Genomic DNA, 27,377 nt, shown 5'->3' with positions numbered 1-27,377 from the left:
GTACCATTTTACTTTTCTCAGCGTCCTCCAATCACAGGCCGCCGGTGCAACCTTAAACAGTTTTGGTCGGTAGTTAGATGCGTGTCATTCAGCTCGCGTGTGTTATTACAGCAAGATGATGAAGTGTGTGTTTGTCTGAGCCTGTATATGTCTGAGTGTAGATTATAAAGATGTAAAGGCAGGAGAGAATATGGAAATAATTGCATGCTCACTTTATTGTGACTGAGATAAAAGCCAGAGGAAGGAACTCTGCGCTTTCTCATTACCTGCTGATTGGTAAATGCATGTTATTCACCCCGTCCCTACTTTACCCTCCACCGTCCCCATTTCACTTGACAGCACAGACCCCTGACCTCTTGCAATCCAGGACCTCAGGCAGAAACAAATGAGCTCACCCCCTTTCTCCTCCCCACTTCACTAGTTCTCTCAGGTTGTGTAAAGAGAGGTTGACGTTACCTCACATATCAGTCAGGCAATCTGAACCACAACCCACCACAAATCCCTGATTCTGTAACCCACAGAAAAAATACATCATCCTTCACACCCCCCACCTGGACATTCTTGCAACACACACTTCTTCCTCCGGGCTCCTCAAAGTCTGGTAAACCCACTGTACATCCACTCACATCGTCCTGTTCTCGAGCTGAGGTGTGTGTGAATTTTTGCCCTTCGCTGACGCCCCCGGGCGACGAGAAGCTCCTCCAGGTCGATGTATCAATTCCTGAAATGTTGTGTCACGGCTTTATTTCTGTGTTGCCACATCACAGATTCATGACCCGCTCGCCCCGTCCAAAAACTTAATCTAATCCATTTCAGAATGGACAGCGGAACAAGAGGCTAGGTTTTTTCCGCTCTCCCACAGAATATGGGGTTCAGATTTCCTCTGATTTCTTTATGCGGCAGCTGTTGGATCGCCTCTTGTGAGTATTAGTCAGTGTCTGTTCATACTGGTGATTACTTGGGGGTTGATGGAGTGTTTAAACCCACAATGAGGGAAATGTCTCCATAAGTACTCCGTGACTCACTCCTGCAGCACAGTACGTCTCTATTCGCTGTGATCACGACGGCTTCGATTCTGTCCTTTCTCCACTTGTGTGTGTGTGTGTGTGTGTGTGTGTGTGTGTGTGTGTGTGTGCTCACAGGACAGACATCGTACTTCAAATAAAGTAAACAAAGTGGCTGAGCAGACTGTATAGATGTTTAAAGATGTTAACAGCAGAAATGGCCGACACTCTCCAGACCTTGTCTCAGTTACTACTCAGCTGTGAGGTGTGGATGTGTTACTGTACTGCATGTGTGAGTGACAGAAAAAGAGAAAGAGACATGTTTTAGGAAAGTCTGCATTCATTGTGACCTAATGAGCATTCTCCATCTTCTATTGCGTCCTCTGTCTTTTCATTCTGACCATATCTATCCCCTCCAACCCCTCCTCTCTTCATCCTGTGTCTTGTGCTTTAGCTGGCAGACATAAACCAAGCGTCTGGAATGGAAACACTCACGTTCACTGGCGTGCAACACATGTTTATATTTAAAGCCTTTTCCCCTTTTTTTTTTTCTTCTTTCTTTTCTTCCAAAAACTCTTTTGCTAAAAGCACCTGAAAAGCACAGGAGGGGGGAAACCGCTGGAAAGTGTGATTCAAACGAAAATGCCCCCCCGCCCCCCAACCACCACCCCCAACTACGGCAGCTTAGCAGAGTCCGATCAGTGTATTAACCAGCAGGGAGAGGGAGCGAGGGGGACAGAGGAGAGGAGGTATGGTTCTGCTTGACCCGTGAGGCCGACAGAGGTGGAAAGAATGTGCTGTCCAGCCGGTGAACACGTTAACATGGAGGGGGGAGAGAAAAAAACATCCTACAAGCTGCTTTCCCACCATCCCAAACCCCCTCAGCAGACATTTACACATGGAGCGAGGGAGGAAAGCAGAGCGGAGGAGGAGGAGTAAAGGGGGATGGGGGAGGAGGGGCAATGAAAATGCAAACTGTAGAGGAATGGAAAAGGTATTGAATGGCAACAAAAAATAGAAGAAAAAAAAGGAGAGAAGAGCACGTTAACAAGATGGAGCGCCATTTTAAGAGAGATATTCTTATTGGCTTTCTATAGTGTGCTAGCTTAGCTTAGCATAAAGTCTAGAAACAACTGGCTCTGTCCAAAGACAGAAAAAAAGCCCCCCCGCGACCCTCAAAGGATAAGCAGCAGTATAGATAATGGATGGATGTTGTTTGTGTAATCCATACAAAAATCTCTGAATGTAAAAATGGTCAATTGTGTTTTCAAACAGCAGTAACTCCTGACAAGAAAAAACATATTCCTCGATGTCACACTATTCCTAAAGATAAAGTCCTTTTTGACCTTGTGTTTTTATCATCAAATCCCAAGAAAAGACCATAACAGGAATGTTGTACAGTGACCAACTAATTTTGTTTATTTTTTTAAATGACGATGCATCAATAAATGTAACCTTTCAAAAAAGGCTTACTTGTCCCCTTGTATATAGCCGGGCACTGTAGCGTTTTGCAAATGTTTGCGAAACCAGAGTGAAAGTACTCCAAGCTGTGGATTTGGACAACTTACAGCAGCAGCAGGACGGAGTTCACCAATCAGCCACAACATGAAACACTAGTAACTGGTGGGAACTAGTTGAAAAAGATGAAAAAGATGTGAAACTGCAAAACAAGCTTCAAATAATTTTACTGGTGGTTTAGAATGAACTCCTTCAAAAACAGGAACACAGACACGGATCAGCCACAACATTAAAACCAGTTATGGGTTTAATGTTGTGGCGGATTAATATGTGCTGCGTCAATCTTTTCGTGGGGTTTTCTGACAATATCTTTTTTTCTAATATCACCAGACCAGAAAAAGTTGTTCTTGCATTTGCAATAACGGTTATGGTTATAGCACTACGCCTCCTGAATGCTTGACAGTTTTGCTTAATATTTTTCTGCAATGCATAAAGATCAATTTTCTGACTCTTGAAACTTGCATGAAATTCACAAGTACACATGATCAAATGCACATGATGAATCTGCAAAATGATTTTCATGCTGTTTGGAAATGAATGGAAGCCAAAGCATGGTTTGAATAGCAGGAAAAATACTTTCAAGACTGTAAAACACAGCAGCATTTTCAAATTAAAACAGAATATCTATCGGTGGTTATGTAATGGTGAGTTCTGCTCACATATCCACATTATTTTCATCCATAAATACACTTGCACCTACATACATACAAAATGTGCATTTTTCACCATTCTCTTTTGATTCAGGACGTAATGATATGTAATATTTAATGTCGATTCATTGCAGATTATATAGGCTCGGTTCTAGGAGACGGGGAAAGCCGTTTTTGGAAAGACAATGATTTTTTAAAACTTTGATGCCTTTGAGCAGAACACACTCGCCTAAAACTCCGTTGACCTCCTTTGTGTTGAGGGACATGCAGCAATCTCAGCAGCAGAGTTCACAAAAGCCTCAGCAGATAAAACGGAAGCATGTCAAAGTGAGACATAAGGTTTGTTTTTTGGGTAATTTATGTGAACTGTCTGTGTGTGTGAGGTTAATGCAAAAGGACCAGGCATAGGCGGACGATGCACCAGAGACACTGAAACAAACAATCAGAATGCTGAAATGGTGATGACCGTGATGTTTCCTGTTGTCTCAGTAAACAGCAGGCCCACCCAGCCAGCTTTAGGTGTTTGTGCGTGTGTGTGCGTGTTTGTGTGTGCGTGCCTTCGGTTACACACACACACATGTGTAGGTGTCAGGCCTCCACTGGGGGTCCCAGGCCCTGTTAGAGGCAGTTTATGTGAAACAGACCCACACCTGTTTGCGTGTCTGCTGCTTCTAGTGGGAGCCAATGGCCCGCCTCCATGTCCATGAGAGGAGACCCTCTCGAGTTCCACATGGTGCCAGCTTCCTGCTGGGGGGGGGGGGCTCACTTGTCGTCATGATTCGGGACGACCTCCCAGGCGCGGTGGCATCCAGAACATCAGCAAAGACTCACTTCGGACAGTGTAAATCAGAGGCGAGGGGGGCGCCCAGGGGAGAACCAGGGAGGGGTCAGAGGGGCCTAGCCTGCCCAGGATCTGGCTCCTTCTGCCTGGGATGACTCAACTGCAAAGCATCTCTTTGCAGGCGAAACATCCACGTCAGCACTCTCCCACAAGTCCACTGGGTTTTTTAATTGCAGTCTGGACTGATTTTCCTTATCTGCAAGACTCATTTAATCCAATCCATATCTAGAAATTGTATTTCTAGTACATTAGGGAGCGTTGTTTATGTTGTTGCATTTGTGAAAAAAATAATGCTGCGAACATGACTTTTTCCTGGTTTGTGAGTGTGTGTGTGTGTGTGAGGGCATTGACTGAGATTATGCTCGAGCGGTCCTGGAAGCACTGGTATCCGAGGGGAGAGGGCTCTGATGTCTTTAACAGACGGTGGGTTCTGTGAACGAGGCCTTTCAGCCCCTCTGATCAGCTCAGCCTTGCAATCCACAACTGGCTTCCTGTCCTCCTGTGGGACCCTCAATCATTACTGTCCCCTTTTTCTCATAATCCCTCTTGTCTTGTACAATCTGTATCGTGCATGCTGCCTGCCTGAGATGTTTCTTTTCACGACAAACTCCTCCGGCTCTTCAAACGATGACTAGCTCGGGGCTGCCAAAGATCTTCATATTTCCAGCAGTCAGTGAGTGTGTTTCTCTGGATTCACACAAAGCTGCATTGTGTTCATCCAAAAACGCAGGCTTTTCATGAGACAACTCTCTGGAGTGGGGGTGCATTTCAAAAAGTGTCAGTCTCATTTTGTCGGGTGGATGAGGAAACGCTGACGATGCTGACGTACGATTGCAAAAATGTTCGTGGCCATCTTCCACATATGTTCATGGTCACCTTCATCTGTCTCAGTGATAGCAAAGTTATTATTTCTTCATGCCGGTACAATGTCTCAGAATATACACATATATTTTACAATTATGGAAGTTATCACAGCAGCAGTTATTCTCGATGACCTCAAGGGAAACAGTAGAAATAGAGCGATAACATTGTAACGTAACGTCCACTGGCACATCTCACTGTATTATTGGCCGGTGCAATGCATTGGCAGACAATGTTGTGTTTGTGTTCAGGACAAAATTGGAGCCAGGTTCAACTTGTTTTTGCTGGAGTCTTAAGCGTCTGCACCTCACTGCATCAGTGGAGTGGCCTTATTCAACTGGTTTGGTAATAAGCAACCACATCCTGTTTGATACATATCGCCAAAGGCGTCTCACCACACATCTATATTTATGCACAGACGCTTTTGTCCAGAGAGGTGTACAGATCAGTCACGATCCAGGCCACAGTAGATCAAGTAGATCACATTCCACCTGACACCAGATGAGAAAGAGCAGTATGAGGTACGGAAGTATTCTTGGAAGAGATGGTTCGTAAAAAGGTTTCTGCAAGCGATGCATGGCTATTGCATTCAGTTTCATATTTTACCTTGTTTGTCTTTGACCTTTCGACATACCAGTTACGTGACAGCAGCCTGCGATGTAGCCTGAATGCGGAACTTGTGGAACTTTCCTGCGACCTGGTGACGTGAGCGTACGCTGAACTTTGCCTCCACGCCGGGCCGTGCACCTTACCTTGCCGTGAACTCTTACTGCCAGTCCCGTGTAGAGGGCCTCACCAGCCGTAGCCTAAACATGTAATTATGAAAACATTAAGAAAAATCAAACCAGAATATACAACCATGTTTTCCCAGAAAAGACAGATGATGCCAGCGAAGGATGAATGTATCATGAGCACCAAAAGAGGAGGGAGAAGAGGAAAAACTGCTGTTAGAACTTCATCTTGGAAACGGAACTTTACAGAGAACAACTTGGAACCGTCAGAATCGAGGGAATCACGTTTGACCGGATCTCCTTCGTCTATTTTCATTACTGTGGACATGGAAACTTCCTTTTTCCTTGTTAGACAATAAATAGATTCTGAACCCGATGCATTTCATGAGAAGGGAGGCTAATGATGCATTGGTTGGCTGTACAGCTCGCAGTAAAAAAGGCAGCTGAAGTCGAGGCTCATTAAGTGGTGCTAAAGACCATGTCCCGGAGCTTGGGTGAACTTCGGAGTGAGGACAAAACATGCCTGCAACAAGCCCACATCACACAATACAAATATGTAGCCACAAGATGCCTATCACCTTACGTCAGCGGTGGAAAGTGGGGCAAATTAGGAACCAAGCTGCACTACAGATTTTGACCGTTTGACAAGGATTTCGAATGATCAAAGCTAAAAAGCCCATTTGTTTTAGCCACGGCTGTGTGATGTAGCCTCCAGTTGACTGATTTATTTTATCGTAATGTCGCCTGTGTCCGCTGTAGCGCGATTGTTGGAAACCGATAAAAAAGAACCAGCCTGCTGAATGATGGAAGAAACTTTATTAGAGAGATTACAGAGAAATCGCACCCCCAAGATTTTACCACTAAATACAGGATGGTTTCCTGATAAAACCTCCATTTACAAAAGCTTTAAAACTGAATGTTTATATGTATTTTTTTGTCAGTGGAAAATATAAGGAAATATTTCTGTTAATTTATATGGATTTGGACACCACGCCGACACAATGGGCTTGCATTCTACTCTAGAGCATTTGGCGTATTGCAGGAGGTGGGGGTGCAGGTAGTGACGAGAGGTGGGGAAGACAAAGGCGAGGCTAATGTGAAAACCTGACCCTCTGTGCTGTGCCTTGACCCCGGGCTTTGCTGGGGCAGGACCAGATAGAGCAGCGACAAGCTCAGGAATCCAAACACTCACCTCAGGTCAGACACAGTAGAAGAAAGAGAAAGTCTACAGGCACATTATAATGAAATCCATTCTCTAACAGCTTTTGCAGCAAAACATTCCCATGATTGTTTCTTTTTCTTTAAAGATGTGGTCAGACCCACCTAAAGAAAAATGATCTTGGCAGGCCTGGCGTTTTCCATAAATCTAATTTAATTTGATATCCCCTGACAACCTAAATTGGGTGTCACCTACCAAAAGCGCGGCTCAAAACTAAACAGGCAGCATCCTCGCCACATCCATCCACAGTGACCACAGCTTGGGACGAGCGATGAAGACGAGCAGCCACAAGAGCATGATATAGAGTATTGTCTAATTCCAGAAGCCCAAAGTAGTTGTCGGATGAAGCCTCATCCTCACACGGGTGCGGTAGTTCCCGGTCATTTGCTAAATTTAAAAACTGATCCTAAATAGATGACGTGAAGTGTTTGTCAATGACAATAGATATTCAAGTCTACCAGAGTTGTTATTTATTAAAAGTTTACAACTTAAAGGGGCAGTAAGCGATTTTGGAGAAAGTTTTATTGTAGTAAATGATTTTACTGCTCTGAACAGGCTGTAAACCTGAAGCTCGGGTATGGGAGCCCGACGCCTTAACCACTACACCAAAACCCCTGAGTCGTAACATCACTCACTAGCATGTCTATAAAAGGGATAGTGATTTTGAAGTGGGGTTGTATGAGTTTCTTGTGCATTGTTAATATGTCACCTTATGTAGATGGTGATCAGCGATGTCATTAACGGAGTTTGTCGGGGAAATGGAAGTAGCGAAAGTCGGAGTCCAACTGTTGTAGACAGGACCACCGATAAACGTCTTTTTCGCCAAATTTTTAAATGCTTATCTAAAATAAATAAATGTCCGTTCAATTGTACGCTAAAGGATGTATTTTTTCACTGCTTTGTTGTGTTTTTCTGTGGTCCCCTCTGCAACAGTGGGACTCAGACTTTCGCTACTTCCACTTCTCCTCCAAACTCTGTTTAATGACATCGCTGATCCCCATCTACATAAGGTAACATATCAACTATGCATAAGTCACTCATACAACCCCACTTCAAAATCACTGAACTATCCCTTTAAGTCAAAGTCTCCGTCTTATTTTAACACTCAAACAGGAACTCGCGTCTTGTCATTGCAGTCTCCTGCTTCCTAGTTAGAAATCATCTGTATTAAAAGAAAAAAGAAATCACCAACATTGTTAGTGTGTCTATTGGCGGCTGACACTTGAGATTGTGCAGTCAGAGCAGAGTATGTATTTCAGTATGTATGGGTTCAACACAACACATGGCCAGAAGTCCACATTCGCGAGAGGCCACATACAACATGCCGTTCTCTCTCCAGAACATCCGTGCCGCCTACAGCGAACTGTCGGCCCATTGGCCTGTGGGCTGCGGTGCAGAGTTCGTTCGGTCTCGCTCTCGCGACGAGAATCAGCCTGTCAGCTGCTGTCAGTCAGAGACAGACACTGACATGCCCCTTCAGCAGCTGAATGTAAAACAGGCATTTCTGATACATTTTCTTCTTTTTAAGCTTTCCCCCCGAGGGACCTTCAGAAAGGCTGCCAGCATCATGATTTTTATTTATTTATTAATGTTTCAGTCATGTGGTAATTTGCTACCACTGCATTTCACTGGTTTTGAGAGGAAGTCCTGAGAATAGTGACTAACTCTTGTAAAATGCTGCTGTTTACATTCCCCCATGGAGTGAGTGTTTCTTGTCCCAGAGACCAGAGTCATCCTCCCTTTTTTTTTTTTTTTTTAGTAAACACCCACAAAGCCAAAGTATACAGTAATGAGACAAGCCTCAAAGAAAATAAGTCGCCATCGAGCTGTGCCAGACCAAAGCTGTGACAGGCATGAGTCACACGGACAGAACATCTCTTGGTCAGTCAGGATGCTGCTCCCACACTGTCTTGGAGTTACAGTCACTCACACTTCACCCTGATTGGTTGTCATGCTGACAGCAGAATATTGGGTCATGGTCATTAGCAAAGGACATGTTTGTTATACCAGACAGAAATGGAAGCAAATGAACCTTCAGGGTGGGATACAGAATGAAGAGGGTGAGGGGGGAGGAGGGATCTGGAAAAAAGAGTGTCATAGAGTAAGGGGAGAGAAGGGAGGGGAGACAGAGAAATGAAGCGGGGAGTGGAGGAAGGAGAAAAAAAATTGACGGAAAGAGAAAACGTGGGAGCTGGGAGAACGTGAGGCAGGCGGAGCAGAGAGTGATGCAAAAGGGTGGGACGGAATTTTTCTCAAAAGTAGGAGCCAAGGCGAATGTGCAGCTGTCAAGGACTTTTTGTTCTCCTTTACAAACATCTCTCAGCCTTAGTGCAACTTGTTTTGAACGCACGAGAGGCGATGGCTGAAACCGTGGGTCGGGGAGGAACATTAAAACGTGAGGGAGCGAAAGAAAGCTAAAGAGCAAGGCGGAGGCAGGACGACAGAAATGAGAAACAGAGATGCAAAACGGAGATCAGGCAAGTTTGGTTACATATGGGACGGGCAAAAAGTGGGGAGGGGGAAAGTGGGAAAAATTGTGCACTAAGTCAAATGTGAAAAGAACAACACGACAGAGAGGAGCCTGAGGGGGAAACAGGAAGGGAAAAAAAAGGAAAGGAGGAGAAGAATTAATAGCAGTTTTGCAGTGCACCATGTATCCCTCACCCTCCCTGTGGACCCAGGGCCTGCGCACATGTCAGCACACCACTGCGCATATGTTTCTACTATTACATGATAGGCTGCGGAGGAAATATAGGAAAACCGTATCTGTGTGTGCATTGGGAGGGTGCAGAGAGAGAAAAGGGGGTGGAGAAATATCGACAAAGCTGCCTCTCCGACAATGAGCTCCACCTTCCTCCAGTGTATCTGCGCGCCCAAAGTTTTCCAGCCGTGGCTCCGGAGCCCTGCCCTGTCCCACCTCCTCTCCTCTCCCCTCGCTGCTTTTTCCCCTACTTGAAAAATGACAAATTCACCACACACGCGTGCAGCATTACCTTCCTTTTGTCTTTTAGATCGTGACAGCTCCACATGTTCGGACCCCCCCAAAAACTCCCTCAAAGGAACATTTCTCTGTTTTGACAACAGGTAACATCTGAGTGAAGTGCGGCTTCAGTGGTACCATTTCAAATGCCGAAGGGATGAAGTCAAATCTGTGTGAGGATCACTATTATACTGTACATCAACAGTGTGGTCTTGTGGTGAGGACAGCATGGTGATGTCATTACACAAAACGCTGTTTTGTGTGCGTCGTCCGCATGTACGTCCCGCGATTCCGGTGTTTGGCCAAGTATGTTGTGGTAACGGAAAAAAGACAAGGGGTTCACCAAAGTGCTGCTGTGATGTCATCCTATGAGATCATGTAAGACCTTATGGGATGGTTTAACAGTTGTGTCCTGGGGGGGGGGGGGAAGACAGGAGTATTTTTACTCCTGTCTTTTTTCCTTAGTCTCCAAAAACAAACCATTACCCAATTGTCAAGCTAGTTTCCATGAGTGAAATTATATTAAGTTACAGTAAGATAAGTCTGGGACATAACCCCTAACCCCTAACCCCTTATTTAAAAGGTTTGAATCATTAATTATGGCAGAAACTGTTGAATTGTTCTGAGCAATGAGGATTATGTTGGGAGAACTACTACCTGGGGCCACATGAACTTGTTTGGGGCCCTGGGTGGGTAAAAAGTTGTCTTTAGGCCTTTTATGAATTAAAAGTACAGTGCGCGCAGCCCACCATAGATGGCACCTTCCTTAGATTAGTCCCAGGAACCAACCAGTAGTCCTGCACTCGAATACCACCCGGCTCCGTCAGTTAGTATGTGGTAATTTGACGAAGCACAACTCATATTCAATAGTCTGGAAAAGACATTACGAGCACAAAATAAAGTCAAATAATTAATTGATTAATAAAAAGTGTTACAGCTGAATTTTTACACAGTCGCAAGATTCTATAAAAAGACAATTATGCCCTGCTGTGCCTGGTTTGGTAATCCAGCCAACAAATAATGATGATACAATGGTACACCGTCGACCAGACATTGAGCAACATTAACATTTGATTGGAGTCATGTTTCTGGTCACCTGATGAATGTTAGTCCAATATTCTACTCTTAAAATCTAATTTTGCTCTCTCCGTAGCTGCTAAACGCTCCACTGTGCTCACCAACTTTTCATGTCGGCTATTTGGTACCAAGCAGGTGGAATACTATAGTTTGCTTATTTTTTCACACGCTGAAAACATCTGCCGGCTGTAAAACAAAAACAACATAAAAGAGCTGAAAGATGCTAGAACACCATGTCGAGCTGAGGGTACCTGCAGAGTCAGGTGTTCATTCTTAGGGAAGGTTCTTCACAGCAAGCAACTTATCTCCTCCTTAAATCATTAGCACCAGCTGATCCTGAAACTGGGAATGTACATCCTTTACAAGGATCGAATACTCCAGAGGCAAAGGAGAGGAAATGATGACATCTGCTTGTGGTTGATGAGCCTGGCAAACAAGACTGTGTGTGGGACTGAATGCATATGGACGAGGAGAGTGAAACAAAACGTGACAGTCGAGGAATTCTGGATCTATTGAGCTTACATTACCACACTATATGCATTGTTGTGCAAGTACGATATACATAGCTATTTGATTGCAAAAGCACAAAGAGCATTTGCATTTATGTCTGCTCTTTCAAACTTCCTGGGTTATAAACCTACCAAGCATTTCTGTTTGTGTGTGTGTGTGTGTGTGTGTGTGTGTGTATGTTTGAGAAGGGGTGAGCAAAGCGACGGACAGACAGTAAAAGGGGGGTTAAGTGTCTCCCACGTCAACAGGCTCCATATATTCAGCTAGTGCTTTGTATATACTGTGAAGACAGGCCATCCTAAACATATCTGAGCCGACATCTCTTTCTCTCTTTATCCGTCGTTGTCCTTCATCAGAGGACCGACAGGCACAGGTGGTGCATTTTTATACAACTCATGAGATATACGGTGCCATCAAAAGGCGTGTGAGGCGAAGGGGGATGGAAGGTTTGACCTTAACCGAAAAAGGTGTAGGCAACCGCTATTTGTCTCGTCTCTTCTTGTCTCTGGTGCATCGTTTTTTTTTTAAATCCTATAATTTTCTATGTTGCATGTGGTGTGTAGGCAGCAGCTTTGAATCATCTTTATTACATTCCTTGCGCAGCCGCTCTGTGAGGCTGGACAAAGGCACAGTGAAGCTGTCATCCAAATGAAAAACTTTATGACATTTTGATTCGCAATACCAGCTCAAAAATGTAAAAGCGTTCACACTAGTTTTACGTACATGTGCCGAACTGGCCCTGCAAGTACATCAAGTCCTCGGTCTGAAAAGCTGCAGTCGGCAGACATAATGGTGATTTAAGTGGCGGTGAAGCAGACAGCCAAGACCGACCGCGAGCCCTGTGCACAGGCCGGTGCATCGATACAGCGTGGCAATGGACGCGTGCTGATTGAAATCATTAAACTAAACTTTTTTCTCCTGCACACAGGCCTTTATATGAATACATTATATTGCACTCATTGTCATATAAAAAAACATCCATATAAGCCTGTGTATTGCTTGTAGAGGGGGAGTTGCATTGCTCCACTCCACTCTAGACACACTCCATACGCCTGCCAACAGTTTGCCATTTGGATTTGCTTCCTTGTCGAGCTAAATGAGAAGATCAGTACCTCTCTCTCTCTCTCTCTCTCTCTATATATATATAATATATAATATAATTATATAATACGATGTGTGTTAGTCAGTGAGCTTCAGAGCTGCTGGCAGCCGATTTGTTTTTAGGTTTGAGAGTAGTTTCTATCTCCTCGTCTATCTCGGCAAAAAAAGTGATTCCAAAGCATTTCTTTTAGGTTTCATGTTGGACAGACTCCGCCTCCATTGCTCGTTGTTGGCACATTTTGCTAAGTTGCCTGCAGAATCCCTATTTTCTTTTCTTTGCACCCACACATATTACCCTTCCATTTATTTGCAATTTACCAATACAAAACATCAGTGTGTAACACCCATAACACCCCTTGCAAGTAGCTCAAGTAAAAAATAAAAGATGAGCCCTTCTGGCTACAGAAAAGCACAGAGGGTTTTGATCTCACTGTGATATATTGATCCGAGAGTCAGATTACGCCTTCATGCCTTTCACCGAAAGACAAAACAAAAAAGTCTGAAAAGTGAGTAGATAAGAGGTTGAGATGCCAAGCATGTGGGTTTGTGAATAAAAAGGTTGGACCGGGAGATGGAGAATTAGCCAGTTGGCCACTGCTTTGTAATTCTTTGGTGCTCTTAATGACACTATCTTGATTCCTTTATTGATTTCCGGCTATAGGCTTGTTCTCTATCTCTTGCGGTCCTCATCTGCCCTAAGCAAGAGTTTCGGCTTTTCTCTGTTGCTGTCACATAAGTAGAATCCGCATTGATGGCTATTTCATCGTGTTTGTACACCTCTTCAAAGATGCAATTGACCCAGAAGTTGTGTTCCCCATCAAGAAAACGCCAACTGGTGCCATATCCTGTGGAAGAATTTGGGTTGCATTCCTCCAGCAGAGGTCCAGATGGTCACAGAGTCGGTGCCAGTGTGTGCTGCAGGTTCCTGGCAGTCACGGTGGCTCACAGTCTTATTAGCACACTCTGTGTATTGTAATGACTACCTGCTCGTGTTTAGATAATGCTGTGGAGGAGCACCGTTGATTGGGTTCAACGTGAGTTCAACATTGTGTCACCAGGGTTTATTTGTGGGTCATCTGTTGTGAGAAGTGTCGGCGAACCATATACGAATGTGGAACATTTTTCAAATATTGCAAGCAGGACAATTACGGCGCTTTTCACGATCGAGCCGAAGCACACCTCCTTTCAACCAACCTGGTTTTTAATTTTCCCAGAAATTAGCACCCAGCAAACAAGCTGACAGGTGATTAAGGTGAAGCCTGGAAAGCTGTGAAGTAGGTGAGCATCATACACTTCCTGTCCTTTATCAGGAAGTGTATAAGACTTTATACGCCAAGATAATTACTAACAGAAGTTCTGACTCGGGGGGGGAGGGGGGGGGGCATCAGGTGCAGAGCTTTACTGTGTTGTGTAAAGACATAGCAAATCGTTGGTTAATGTCTGACGGAAAAAGGTTCATTTTGAACAGATTATCGTCCGCGGGGCAGACAATGATGTGGTCCAATAGAAGTGTGAAAGAAATCTGATCGAAGAAACGGTCTCCATTGCAGATATTAACTATTAATTCTGTGTTGATTTTTAGCCCTTTTTAACCTCCACTGCTAATATTCTTAATTCTTGCTTTTCTTGCGGAAATTAACAAAACAAAATGCACAACATTGACATCACCCTTCGAGTTGATATGATGAACTTATGAACTTGTTCTCACACTTCCAGTTATGGAACAACAGTCACGTGGAGTCGCAGTTATGACCACATAATGAATCTGAGTTCAACGCTCAAATCTTTTAGCTCTGTCTTTGGTCTCTACCAACTCCTGAGGGACATATCTGGCACTTTGGATTTCAGCAGCTTCACCATGGTTCACCAGCTAGTCTGGAGCTGAGCAGGCACAGTCGATTTTTTTGCTCTCTCCTTTTTTGGGGGCTGAAAGCAGTTGCCTGGGGCCTGAAATGGCATGATGACAATTGGTGAGAGTGAACCAAAAACAGTAAAGTTGTGGGCCAGGGGTTTATTGAGAGTTTCAGCCAGAGCTGAAGCTCTCAATAAACCTCAAGTCGAGGGGAGATTAGCATGATAATTGTCTGTAGGTCTGACACTATGAGCAAACCCTTTCACATTGTTTTCACAAGTCACACAGTTAATTCTTGTTATCATAAAAATATTGATTATAGCTGCTTGAGAGTCTAGGGTTAGGCAAATAAAAACGGAAACTGTCAGTGAAATGTTACAGTTAATTGCAGCTCTGTGATTAGGTGTGAACTCCACTCTCCTGGATGAAAGTCGGACTTGCTACTCGGCATCCAGAACCGCAACCTCCAAAACTACTTTCTGCCTCTTTACATATATTGGGAAGGGAAATATACTTCCTGCATTACTATCGAAATGTTGGCACCAATTAAGTTTTGATACGGATGAAGTACACATGAAACGACAGCTCAGCTTTTCCTCTTGAAGAGACCACCTTCAGATGTTTCAGTGTCCCCTGTCCACTGCTATAGTCAGATTCTTTTTATGCTCCTCTAATCTGGGTTTTTGACGTTTTGAAAAGGGATGTTCTCTGGCTGAGCTGAGCCAAACTGGTGGTGGAGGTGGGGAGGATGTCAGCAAAACTAAATGCCATGTTAGACTCAGTGACCCACCTCCCTTCATGCCATGCTGTCAATGTAATGAAGCTCATTCGGTTACCAGCTAATTCCACTGAGGTGTGCCAGGAAGCGCCCGAGGCACTGGTTTGTGCCAGAAAGGATGATTTGTCTCTCTGTATGCCTGTAGACCAGTCTTTCCTCACTGCTCCTGGTTGTTGTCTCTTGAGTCAAATCTGTGACACTGCTCTTTTTATCATCAGCAACTACACACGTTTCACACTTCTGTTTGAGTCATCTGTCATTCATCAGTATTCTACAGGGTACCGTATATTAATTCCTTTATCCATGCTCCAAAAACCCATCTCCCCACTGTGTTCTGACATCACATCACTTCCCCTCAGTTGTGGGACTAAATGCTGAAAGGCGCAGACGCCAAACTACAACAAAGTTGACCACAGAAAATGTTAAATCAAGTTGTTTAATTCACTTAGCTCATTATTTCTCAAAGTGCGCATTACACACGCACCATTTTAATAAACACCCAGAAACTGCCAGCAGCTCCCACTTGAGAAGACAAACCTCCATGCTCCCATCCCTTGCTCTCCCCCCCCCCCCCTCCTTCCTGCTGGCCTCCCACCCTTCTTGTAATTTTCTGAAGATTCTGGAAAGTGCTACCTCACCCTTTCTATAAACCTCCCATTAAACAGGGAAATACTTTTTGTGTGACTTTCTGAAATGTTTCCACCACTCCAAAAACGGGATTGTTGAAAACCCTGTTCATTTGTTCAACTGCACAACCATGATGAATTTCATTGTCATGTCAGAGTCAGAGTATGACAAGAGAGATCAGACATTAAATGATATAGAGAATCCAGGTAAAAGTCTTGTATTTGTAACTGATGAAAAGTCACAGATACACACACTCAGACACGCACACACACACATATTCAGTGTATGCACACACATCTAACATCTGCTTGGAATGTAGTGGGGTCCAGTTCTGCAATGAAGATGGAAACTAGCAGGAGGGAAGGCAATGGAGGGAGAGTGAAGGGCAAAGAAATCAGTGGAAGGAATATGAATGGAAGGGGGAAAAGAAAAGGGGGGCGCAGTGCGATTGACTCAGAGACTATAAACCCTTAGATGATGGTCTAAAAACAGAAGATCTGTAGTAAGCCTCATCAGAGCCCTGCACATATGCCCCGAGAGCTTCACCATCACACACTTCAAAGAGCAGAGCTCATGCAGGCCATGAACAGTCTAGACATGATCTACCCATCAAACCATCCAGTCCCCCTCTGTTCAGTTTGGCCTGCACCTCTCATAAGTGTATTTATTTTCCATATTTGTGTACCCCTCCGGACCATGTTACTGCTTCCTGACCTCAGTGTACTGTACTCTTTGTGCTCACATGCCTGAACTGGTGATGAAACCAGCATCTATTGCCAGGCCTCTGTGAGGCTTTAAGCTAAATACTCATTACAGAATGCTAAAATGCTTGAGAAGTTTCAGTCAGGTTTTAGAGCATTACACAGCACTGATGCTCGTCAGACCTCACCTTTGAACTGCATATCAAAAGAGTTGACCAATCCTTATTCCTCCAAATTAAGAACCATATCAAAAGTTAAACATATACTCACACTCCCACCTGGAAAAAGTTATTCACGCATTCTAATAAACCAGTTTTAAAGTCTAGCTTTAATAGACAATATGTTTTAATAAACAACATCACATCGCCCAATTCTTCTGTAGTGCTATAGAAAAGTCAGGAGATCACTAAAGTCATCAGGGTTCATCATCTGAGGAACATGAAATTCAGTACAGAATTTCCTGACAATCCATCGAAAAGTTGTTCACATTTCAGATGAGATCAAGGCAGTGGACTGACTAACCAACATGGCCATCCCTATAGACACACCACTAGTTTGACAAAAAAGTAGTGAAGATGTAAACATCTTAGAACAAGACAGTATGCAGGGTGTTAGAATTAGAAAAAGAAAAAGAACGAAGGAAAGGGGAAAAAGAGCGGATGAGTAGCTCCCAGTGAGTAGTGGGAAAGTCCCCCTTCTTCATCCCTCCCTCCCAAGAGCTCCTCCTCCTCTGTCCCACTCACATCAGTGGTTCCAGTCCGCAGGGACCTGGTCTGAATGGGAGCGCTGGATTGAATCAAGGTTAGACTCAGGCACAATGTTCCACTGAACACCACAGAAAGTCTTCAGGATGGTTTTGTCTCCATTATGTGGCGTTAGTACTTCAACACCTACAGTCTATGTCTTGTTTATGAAGTACATTTCTTAATTCTGAGCATATTGTCATCTGGAGTTGTATAAGGAAAATCTTCATGGACATTTTTTTGTTCATTCAGAGTTTTGTGGTCCGGAGATGTGAGTGTGTCATCAGCCACATTAAACACTCATCAGACTGGGATTTCTGACATATGCTTTGCCCCCTGGAACCACTGATTCTTCAGACCGTCATGACTTGTGGCTGTCTGCATATTTTCAACCTCGTTTTTGCCCATCTGTGCTTGAACAAAGACGGCAACACAGTTTTAAACCATATGTGTTATCCCACCGGCCATCGTCCATCTTCAGAAACTCAATCCCCTTACGACCCCCTGAAGCTGGACCTCCTCTCTCATCTATTCCCTCCCTCTCCTGAAAAAGGTCCTCCTCCCATTCGCTTTTTCCAACTGTGCATTCACCAGCAGACATCTGGTTTTCAACTGCAAACCATTACATAGTAACTGCTCCAGAGTTTATGATTTTACGTAGAGAAGTAGCAAGTAGCAGCCATAAATGACAGACATCCGAGGAGTGGCATTACTGTAACAGGCGTGTGATGAATGGGCAATTTATGCCCTTATGTTCCTTTCATCTAAGCTTGGATAAAAATGTTGATTTTCAAATCTACTAAAACATCAAATTCACACACCTGCACTGTGCTAGAATACCCCTTTCCAGACATTGTGTTTATCAAGACCATTGAGCATGCGGGCTGCAATGTTTAGATTTTCCATAGGAGTTCTGCCAAACCTCAGTGAGATGTTGGTCATCAATCAGGTTCTATGCAAGGTATATCAAACAGGCCTGAGAAGGGAGATTACAAGTAAAATCATGAGCGATGGGAGAGTCACGTGCACGTATGCATTGTGTACCTTGTGTGCGCTTGTGCTTCAACTCACAAAGGAGCATGCACGCTTGTCTAAACAAGCGTTATCCCAAGAATACCATTACTCATTCTACGTAAAGCCTTGAAGTAAAGCATGGGGAGGGGGATGATTGGTGAACTGGAATCAAGTCTGTGACGTTCATATCCTCCTGCCTGCATGCGGCTCCATCTGGAAATCATGTCTCTTTAATAAACTCATCTTTGCATATAATTAACATGGGATTTTCGCACTCTCACCTCAGTCCTGCCGGACTGAAGTGGCTAAGGGATTCATCCCTTAGGCTTAAAACACCACAGGGAAATAGTTTGAATATCTGAGACGGGTGCTCCTGGAATTCAGAAGGGCCCCCTTAACTGCAGCACACATATATCCGCATTACATAGGGTGGGATTGTCGGTGTGGCGTGAATGTGAACATCTGCTGGGCAGATCATGGATGGGATTAGGATGAGAGGGGGACAAGGGTCCATTAGTCCTTGATCTCCATGAACTTTGTGCTTTTGAGATTGTTTGTTTCTAAAGTCAAATCTTATGGTAGAACGTAACAATTTCCCCCAATCAGTTCTAGCCAGGGATTTCTTCGGGTTAGACGGAGACAAAATGTTCCGTGGTGTTTGCATAGTATGTCCAGAGTCTGAATTAAACCTGTCAAATTTTGCCCTCTTAGTCAGAGAAGTAATTGAGCCAATGACATCAAGACCATTTTAGGGGGAAAAAGATGATCACAGGCTGCTTGAGTGAGCACTTCTCTCTGTTTCCAGATTTTCATGACAATCCAACAAATTGCTCACAAGTAGTTCAATGAGCCTCTTTCACTTCAGGATTCTTCTCCTAATTTTGCTTTGATGGGGGATTCTAACTTCTATTGCTTTATCATCGGGCAGGTCACTGGGAAGGAGGATCTCGTAGAACATCCAAAAATCATCAAAGCTGCAAAAACCCAACAGAAAATGTGACAGAATGAAAAACAATATTTGATCTCGATTTCAGGATATCCCCTTCCTGCTTCCTGGTGACATCACCAATACTTCAGTCCCACAACTTCAGGCGTGTAATGTGGGCATTTCGTGGTGAACATAGCAACACCAACACAGACTCCAGCTGTAAAAAACTGCACTTCTCTTTTGGAATCTTTGATTAGCATATCCTGCTGGCCCTTAATTATTACAGCCTGTATGTGTTGTTGAATTTATGACATCAGTTTGCCAAAGAGTAAAAGAAAAAAAAATGAGTGGGGCAGTGAACAGCAGGACCAGTGTGAGCCAAGAACAGGGGCTGCAGGCCACATGTGAGTCCAGGGAACAGTATTTGTGTGGTTGGTTCGAGTGTACAGTCAGCAGGAGCAAGGAAGAATCCAAGCTGTTCCTCGGCTGCTGAAAGAGTCACTGGGGTTGTTCATTCATACACAAGTGATGCAAAAGTAACCTTGACATCCTCCGAGTGATTGGAAGGGTTATTTTTTTATTGGTTGTTGTTCAAATTTGTGTCCACGTATTCATTCCACATAGGCTTATAAAACACAGAGTGTACCACAGCAGTGATGCAACCAGACTTTTCAGCCAAGGACATGACTACTCACATAAAACTTCGCTCTGCAAGCGATCCGATGTATCTAGCACAATGTATAGAGTGAATACACCAAAAGTTAAGACGTAGGTGATGAGGTAACATTTCATCCCACTGATTTCAGTCTGTAAAACTTCATCATAAGTTTTATGCCCTCCACAGTTTCTCAGCGGGGGTTACACTCCACATTTTCGGGAGGGGGTTTCCCTCCGGAGCGCAAACATCCAGGCCACGGGATCCTTGCCAACAGGGGATTTGCACTCAATTGATAACTGGCGGCTGGTGAGTTCATGACAACGTGTCAAAGTGTGTGAGCGTGTATGTGCAGAGATGTGTGTGTGTTTGTGTTCGTCGACGGAGTGTGAGACTGTGCGTTTGTGTGATAGCGTTTCCTTTACGGTCTTGTCTGATGTATTCCTCTCTTGCGAGCAGCTGCTGAACACTTTCACATGTGCACAAGTATTATGTGCTCATGATAATATTTAGATGAACTCTCCCAACTAAGGACTGGTGGAAACTCTCTTTATCTTGTGCACTCATCATCATCATCATCATTAAAACAAATATCAAAAGATGAGGGTGTACTTTCTGAGTTTATAGCCTTTGTACACCTACGTGTATAATCACCCATCTGTGTGTCTGCATACAAACAGAAGAAAAAAAGGATTTAGCTTAATTCCTGCACTGATACTTGTTATTTCCCACACTCCCTTTACTTGTCTAACAAACTATTTAGAAATACAGTAAACACACTCTAATTATATAGTTACATAAAGAAGCAGCTTACACTTCGAAGACATAAATCTGTGTAATTGTGTTTGGTTTGTTCCGCCATTAATTTTTTCCGACTGCAGCTGACAATAGCATCGCGGCTTGGTTGGATTTTAGACTTGACTGGCTCGTGATTGACAGGAGGCGGGTCCAAACATAACTAACATAACCACAGACAGCAAAATGATTCTTTGGAAACTTAATTTTTTTGGTGAGGAACCAGACAGCAGAGGTAAGACAATCCCGTCTCACTTCAGCTCTCTTGTGCAGCATAATGTGCCAACTTTGTTATAATATGCTAATAGGTCCACAGCTGCGTGGTGTGTTTGCCTCATTAACACACCAAAAAATATCCAAAATATGTTATTGTTTTGAGGAAGGAAATATGCAATAAACTATTTCTAATCTTGTGGACACACTTAAAACTTTTTCATGTCTCATCAAGGCTTAGAATCTCGGAACAAGCAGCCAAATCTCCAGCCTAAACACTGCCTGTCTCCTGGCTGATACAGACTGTGTGGACTTAACCAGGGTGTGATGGCAAGAGTGACATGGAACTGTTGGGGGCTTTAAAAAGTGCAAAGTCTACAATGTCAACAAAAGTCTGAACACGTTTTCTTACGGAATATGTTGCCATGTTGTCCGTTTTCTTTTAATTAACACAAAGCTCTACTTACTGTGGAGTTGTACTTCCACAGGGTTTAGCTCATGAAACAGTGTGGACCCCCTACACAATGGCTGGCGGCTTGTTTTTTTCGAGAGGCAGCAGGCCCCATAGAAGACGACCCTGACCCTTTGCTGTCTCTTTTCAATGCAGCCCCCAGGCAGAGAATGTGGTAGGTTTGTAGGGAGCAGCTGAACTCATGATACAGCATATTGGGCTGCCATGTTATGTAATGCTTCACAAGTCACAAGCAGCACTTTGTAATTAACACATGCATTTAGAAGGAGCCGGTGCAGAGAGGCCCCGGCACATGGTTATGACTTTATATTATTTTACTGCCAGGCCACTGTCTAATCCTGTGATCCATTGGTACATTCAAAAATATGTCGGCTTTGCATTCAAGTCCATTTCAAAGGCAGCTATGATTATATGCTTTTTTGAAAAACTAATATTACCATTTTAAAGAAATCTGACAAAATTTGTGTCAACTTTAGGTCCAAACTGACCATTCATTTATGTTTATTTGCATTATGGAGGGGATATAAAGTTAATACTGTTTTTTCTGTCACATTCATGGCGTCACAGGGAATTTAGGGTTGAGTGTCTTGGCCAATGGATACTTCGACATGGGGACTGGAGGAAGCAGGGATCGAACCACCAAGCCTCTGGTAAGTGGACGATCCTCTCCGTATCCTAAGTCGCTGCCGCAGCTGCCCATGATCTTTTGATGTCTTTCAATCTGAAGCACAAAGGTCAACCTGCCAGTGGCTCTACAGGAAAAGTCAGGAGATCACCAAAGTCATTAGGATTCTTCCTCCAGGACCATGAATGTATGCCAGAACGTTTACGGCAATCCATCCAACAGCTGTTCTGGAAGTCTGTCTGGGCCCAAGTGGTGAACCAACCAACCAACTGACTGACATTGCCGTCATTAGGGAAACAATCAAGCGGGAAGATGAAAGTTGAAATAGGACGGAAACTGTAGTGAAGCCGAAAGAAAATGATAAAGTCTGATTTACATGACTCATTCATTATAGTGATTACAAATTATTGTTACTCTGATCTTGACCAGTTTTTAATTTCTGCTGGAAGATTACAGAGATGACAGATGTTAGAAAAGCTTCGGGTGAGCTGCCAGGTCTCGATATGTTTGAGTGGGATCGCATGGAAAAAATGGTCTGAGAAAGTGAGGGAAATATAAACCAGTCTACATTTTTCAGATTCTCCTGGGTTGTCTTTGGCCTTGACAGAAATATCTCCACTTTTAAGTGTAGGCTCCTGTTTTCAGTATCATGAACACCTTTGGGTCCTACTAAAGATCATTTTACTCCACCAAATAAGTTTCGCACATTTACATCATCTTTGAATGTTGCCATGGTGAAGAAGCTTAGCTTAGTTTCTGCAAACATTTGCAGCAAACTGAGGATTTAAGCATCCTCTTGAGAAAAAAACAAAAACTTGGCAACTTACAAAAGGACTAATTCTCAAAACCACGGACGGATTGCCTGAAGGCCTCACTGGGTCACTGGGGCAGAGCCTCTGTATGAAGTGATTCTTAATATTATTTCTCATCTGAAAGTCGTGTGGCTCAGATAAAAGACACAGACGACCGAAAACAGATACATAACAACCCCAAAGAGAAGCAACAAAGAGACAACAATACATCAACAAAGATACAAAGCAACTACAGTGAGAAAAGACACAAAAATGTCCACAAGCTGAGCCAAACAACTACAAACTAAATGACTGCAAAGAGACAAAAAATGTCCAGAGTTAGATACCAAACGGCTACAAAGAGACACTAAACTGTCCACAGATACTGAAATGGCCACAAAGACAAAAAAAACAACCCCACAGGAGCACAAATGTCCTCAAAGAGACAAAAAATGCCATGTAAGAGACAGAAACCCACCGTAAAGGGACACAAAGTGATTCCAAATGACGTCATCTCTTTCCATCTTTGGGGGTCTCACACGGGACGTTTCCCGGGGACCTATTTTCTCACAATCCAAAACAGCAAATAGTTGCTCTCCGATTTTACGAGAGTGAAGTTTTTATTAGTTCTGGTTCTTTGGTGAATACATTTCATGCTTTTGCCCGCGGAATGAAGCCAACTCCGGCTGTGACCCAGACCTCATGTGACCAGCCACCTCCAGCGGTGGGAGAGGAGCAGAACGAGTGGGTCTTGTTAAAACACGTGGGAATGAAGTGCCTTCCATAATTACAGCTAGCTACCACTACAAACAGCCGGCAGGGTGGAGCTGGCCTCGCAGGGGTGGGGAAGGAGACATGGTTAGTTAGAGCCCGAGACGACAGGCGACAACTTTTGCACTTTTCTTCTTGCTGCCTGGGTCGAGAGATTTGGATTGAGGGTGTAGAGTTACGCATCTTCGGCGGAGGACTGAGTAGGACTCTAAATCCGAACATGGGAAACAACAGTTTACAAAAAAAAAATGAAATAAATGTCTTTGCCATCCAAATGTGAAATCTGACGTTTGTAATTTGGGGAAACCTTTGCCAGTTATTTGTGAGATTGCGCTCTGCACATTGTTGCAATAAGTATAGTTTTATTGTTATGCAGCGCATGCTTGGCAACCCACATCTAATTAACATACACATCAAAGGAAGTGTAAAGCGTAATTCCTTCAAATGTTCGTCTTCAGAAGAAAACGTGTACAGACTTGTTCTTTTTTTCTTCTCGAGTGTTTCGGCAACTCTATTACCACTCATGCACTCCCCGTGTCGGAGCTCAAGGCTTCATCCGTGTAGTCAAACATTATTAGATTATTCTTTTCTTCCCCTGATCAAAACCCTAATGGAGCCCAACACAGTGGCAAGTCACCTGATGACACATGATCATCATTTCATACGCAATTTGCAGAACGGTGATAAATATAAATCATGGTTGTCATGGAAAAACAATATTATCTCCTCGTTGATTTAGTTCATGATTTATAAACTGTAAGGATCCGTACCTGTCAAATGGTTCAGTGGATAAAAATGTTATTTCCTGATTGGTACTCATCACAAATTTCAAGTCATTAGCACACACAAAGAATGATTTGCCTGTTGTACAAATGCAGCCTTTTTTGAATATGAACAGAAGGTAACACAAAGAAAAAAAATAAAACGATGGGTGTCACTGGGATTTTTACTTCATCCTGTGGAGATGACTGGATATGCTGTACGAGTAAGTATGTGTACAGTAAGTAGAGGCTGCGTGTCTCCCAGTACAGTGCGGGGTTTCAAAATAAAATCACCACTCTTTATTAAGAACATCAATGTGCATTTTTGTGAAGACGCCCTCCGTATTCCGTAGTCCGCCGTGTGTATTCGGTAGAAGCGTAGCATTTAGAAGAACTCGCTCATGACGCCACCAGTGGCTTCTCACACACTAACCCGTTCGAAAGGTATGAGCAGATGCTCTGCATTTCTCGAATAGCACAAGTTGGATCAGGCTCTGTAATGTAAGACAGGAATACGGTTGCAGGTTGAACTCGAGGCGCATGAGAACACTAGCGTTTGCCACATGGGTTGTGGAACATTGCGGGGGGTCAGAGAAAAAAGTTTGCTGTCAGCGCTGACGATGATGCTCTCTGACTGTTCCACACTCATCGAAGCAGGTCGCACGGGGCCGTGGCTGCGTTGCTTTCTCACCATGTTTGACTTAGTTAATGCCAAATGATTGATTCGTGTCTGGCATGCACAATTTTGGCTTCGATCAGCTACACAAGAGGAGTGATTCTACACTCAAGTCTGCCAGTGCTGCAGATTCCCCATCAGTGTGCTTAGGGAGGTTTGCAATGGGAAAAAAATGAATCTGGCACTGGATGGCTTCGCACATTGGAGAATGGAAAATATGGTGTTCGGCCATCGTGCATCACGCCAAATTGGCTTTACCAATGCGAAGCACACGCAGTGTGCATCTGAAGGGGAAGCCACTGGGTTCATCTCCTGTAAATGGTTCTATTGCTTTCATCAACATAAAGATAAAACGTTTTCACAGCAGCTTGTTCTGCAGAGCCTTGACGCCATCAGGGATTTCATCTGAACACATTGTACATTTGTAATTGCCCTTTGATTGTGATTTCAAAATATAAAACTGGTGTGTGACTCACTCTGTGTTTCCGTTTTTTTTGTTTTTTTTAACAGAGCTAGTCGGCTCTTGGGTTTCCCCCTCTCCTCTTGTGTGCTTGCCTCCGTTTTATCGCAGGACTTGCATCCGTGCCAGCACGCAAAACAGAGAACAACACACACACACACACACACACACACACACACACACACACACACACTAAGTGGAGCTGTATTTCCAACACACTCTTTTTGTACCTTCCTCCCAGATTCTTGATCTACAGTAGAACATCCTACGTTACATAAATGTCTAATCTGTGTCAGGAGCTGCCAGGAGCTGCTCAGTGCCAGGATCCACAATTTATCTGCTCTTTTGGTTTGGTGTATTTGAATGTGCTACTCTCTGGCTCTACAATAAGCCATCATCTGAGTGAAATAGGAATCGCAAAAACACGACACAAATTCGGCAATTGGACTGCATCACAACGCTGGGGAGCAATGTTTTGACGTTGGGTCTGTGAAAAAATGATTGGGTGTTTGAGAAATGACTGAAAAAGCTCTAACGTGCAGGTTTAAATATGTGTAATTCAGCCTGCCCAAAGTTTACAAGGTCTTGACACATGTTTTCGTTTGCAGGGAACCTGAAGAGGAAGAAGACATGCTGATGCCACCTCCTGTAATTTCTCTTCTTTACAGTCTCACAAATACGTTCTTCTGAAATTCTTAATTTACCTATATCATTAAAATGTGTTGAATTAAGAGGAAAAAATAATACTCATAATGTGTAAAGTGTCCACAAGTTGCGAGCACAGTATCTGTGTGTGAGTGATGTCAATGGGACATTTGCAGGCTTAATCATGGAGACAAAAAATATTGATAGTGTTGCATGGAAAGTTTTAATATTTATGGAATTTGCCAGTGCTGATCATGCTCCGAGTTTTAAAATGACATCTCCCATAATTTGAGTGCTTTGGAGGATGTAAACAGGAAGTGCAAGGTTACTATGGAGTCAGTCAGTTATGTCAGCTGTGGGCTACTAGTTGAGCCCCATTGTTTTTTGTGCATACATTTATTTACTTTATTTTTGGCAAATTAGTACCATGGTAGTATAGTGAATTAGACATGAGTTCCTTTTTACATTAAACTGATTGATGTGCAGTCATTTATAACTGGAGTCTTTTGAAATTGAAGGAAACTTTCAAATTGAATCTTTCTACTTCCGAGATTTTGGATTGTTTCTTTTTGCTTTGATTTTTTTTAACATAAGAATGTTTTTCACTCCTTTAATTTGGGTCAGGAATTTGAATGCAATACTTTTTGTATTTGTAATGGAGTATTTTTACATCTCCATTTTGGTAATTAAAAACAACAAACCCTAAGCATCTAAGTAACTTGTTTTTTTTGGTTCTCTCCGGCTCTCAGGTCTAGCCGAGTGTCGATCCCACCTTTTGTGTCACAGGGACATCTTTAGAGAAATATGGAAGTCCACACATGAAGCTTAACTGCCAGCCTCGGATAAATAACCATGTATTTTGGTTAGAAGACACTTAGCGGGAGCAAAGCAAGGCCTTGTGCACAAGTACGTTTGAGCGCTTCGAGATTAGTGTGGTGTAGGTAGAAAGCCACACTAAATACAGGGCTCAGGCCATAATTTCACCCATATATCTGACCACGTAACCACTATATGGCTGAGTGGTCAGTTTAGGATGAAGAGTTTATTCTTGATGTAAACATCGTCTCGCCCTCGGAGGACGAGCTATTCATTTGATAGAACTGAATCAAAGATTTTAACACCTTTACACACAAGAAGCTGCACACACATGGTAAGAAGGCTTAGCTGAAGTTACATGCACTGACAGAAAACTAGTTTGTATTCTTAAATATGGTCATAAAGCAGAGATAGATCTTTTTGCCAAATGTCAGTGAAAGAAGCCCTCTGTCTGAGAGTTACATAAGGGCCTGTTGAATTGTGAATACAGATATGGACCATGTCGTGTGGCAGGTGGTCTTCTTCTGCATGTTCAACTGACAAACTTTGTTCCTTTCAAAGC

General features: G+C 43.4%; 1 long non-coding RNA gene across 3 annotated transcripts; it reads left to right on the top strand.

Annotated features, from left to right (window-relative positions):
* The first annotated feature begins 790 nt into the window (after positions 1-790).
* Positions 791-26,705, top strand: LOC118284718. Of its 3 annotated transcripts, none has more exons than XR_004784933.2 (5): positions 791-920; positions 19,980-20,099; positions 21,287-21,424; positions 21,838-21,920; positions 25,963-26,705. It is a non-coding gene; the product is annotated as an uncharacterized LOC118284718 (long non-coding RNA). The 3 variants fall into 3 exon arrangements; XR_007030243.1 differs by having other exon boundaries at positions 21,034-21,424; XR_007030242.1 differs by having other exon boundaries at positions 19,980-21,424.
* Positions 26,706-27,377: the final 672 nt, after the last annotated feature.

Source organism: Scophthalmus maximus, chromosome 20, assembly GCF_022379125.1.
Source record: "Scophthalmus maximus strain ysfricsl-2021 chromosome 20, ASM2237912v1, whole genome shotgun sequence".
NCBI classification, from domain to species: Eukaryota; Metazoa; Chordata; class Actinopteri; order Pleuronectiformes; family Scophthalmidae; genus Scophthalmus; species Scophthalmus maximus.
This window is presented reverse-complemented; position numbering and strand designations above follow the sequence as displayed.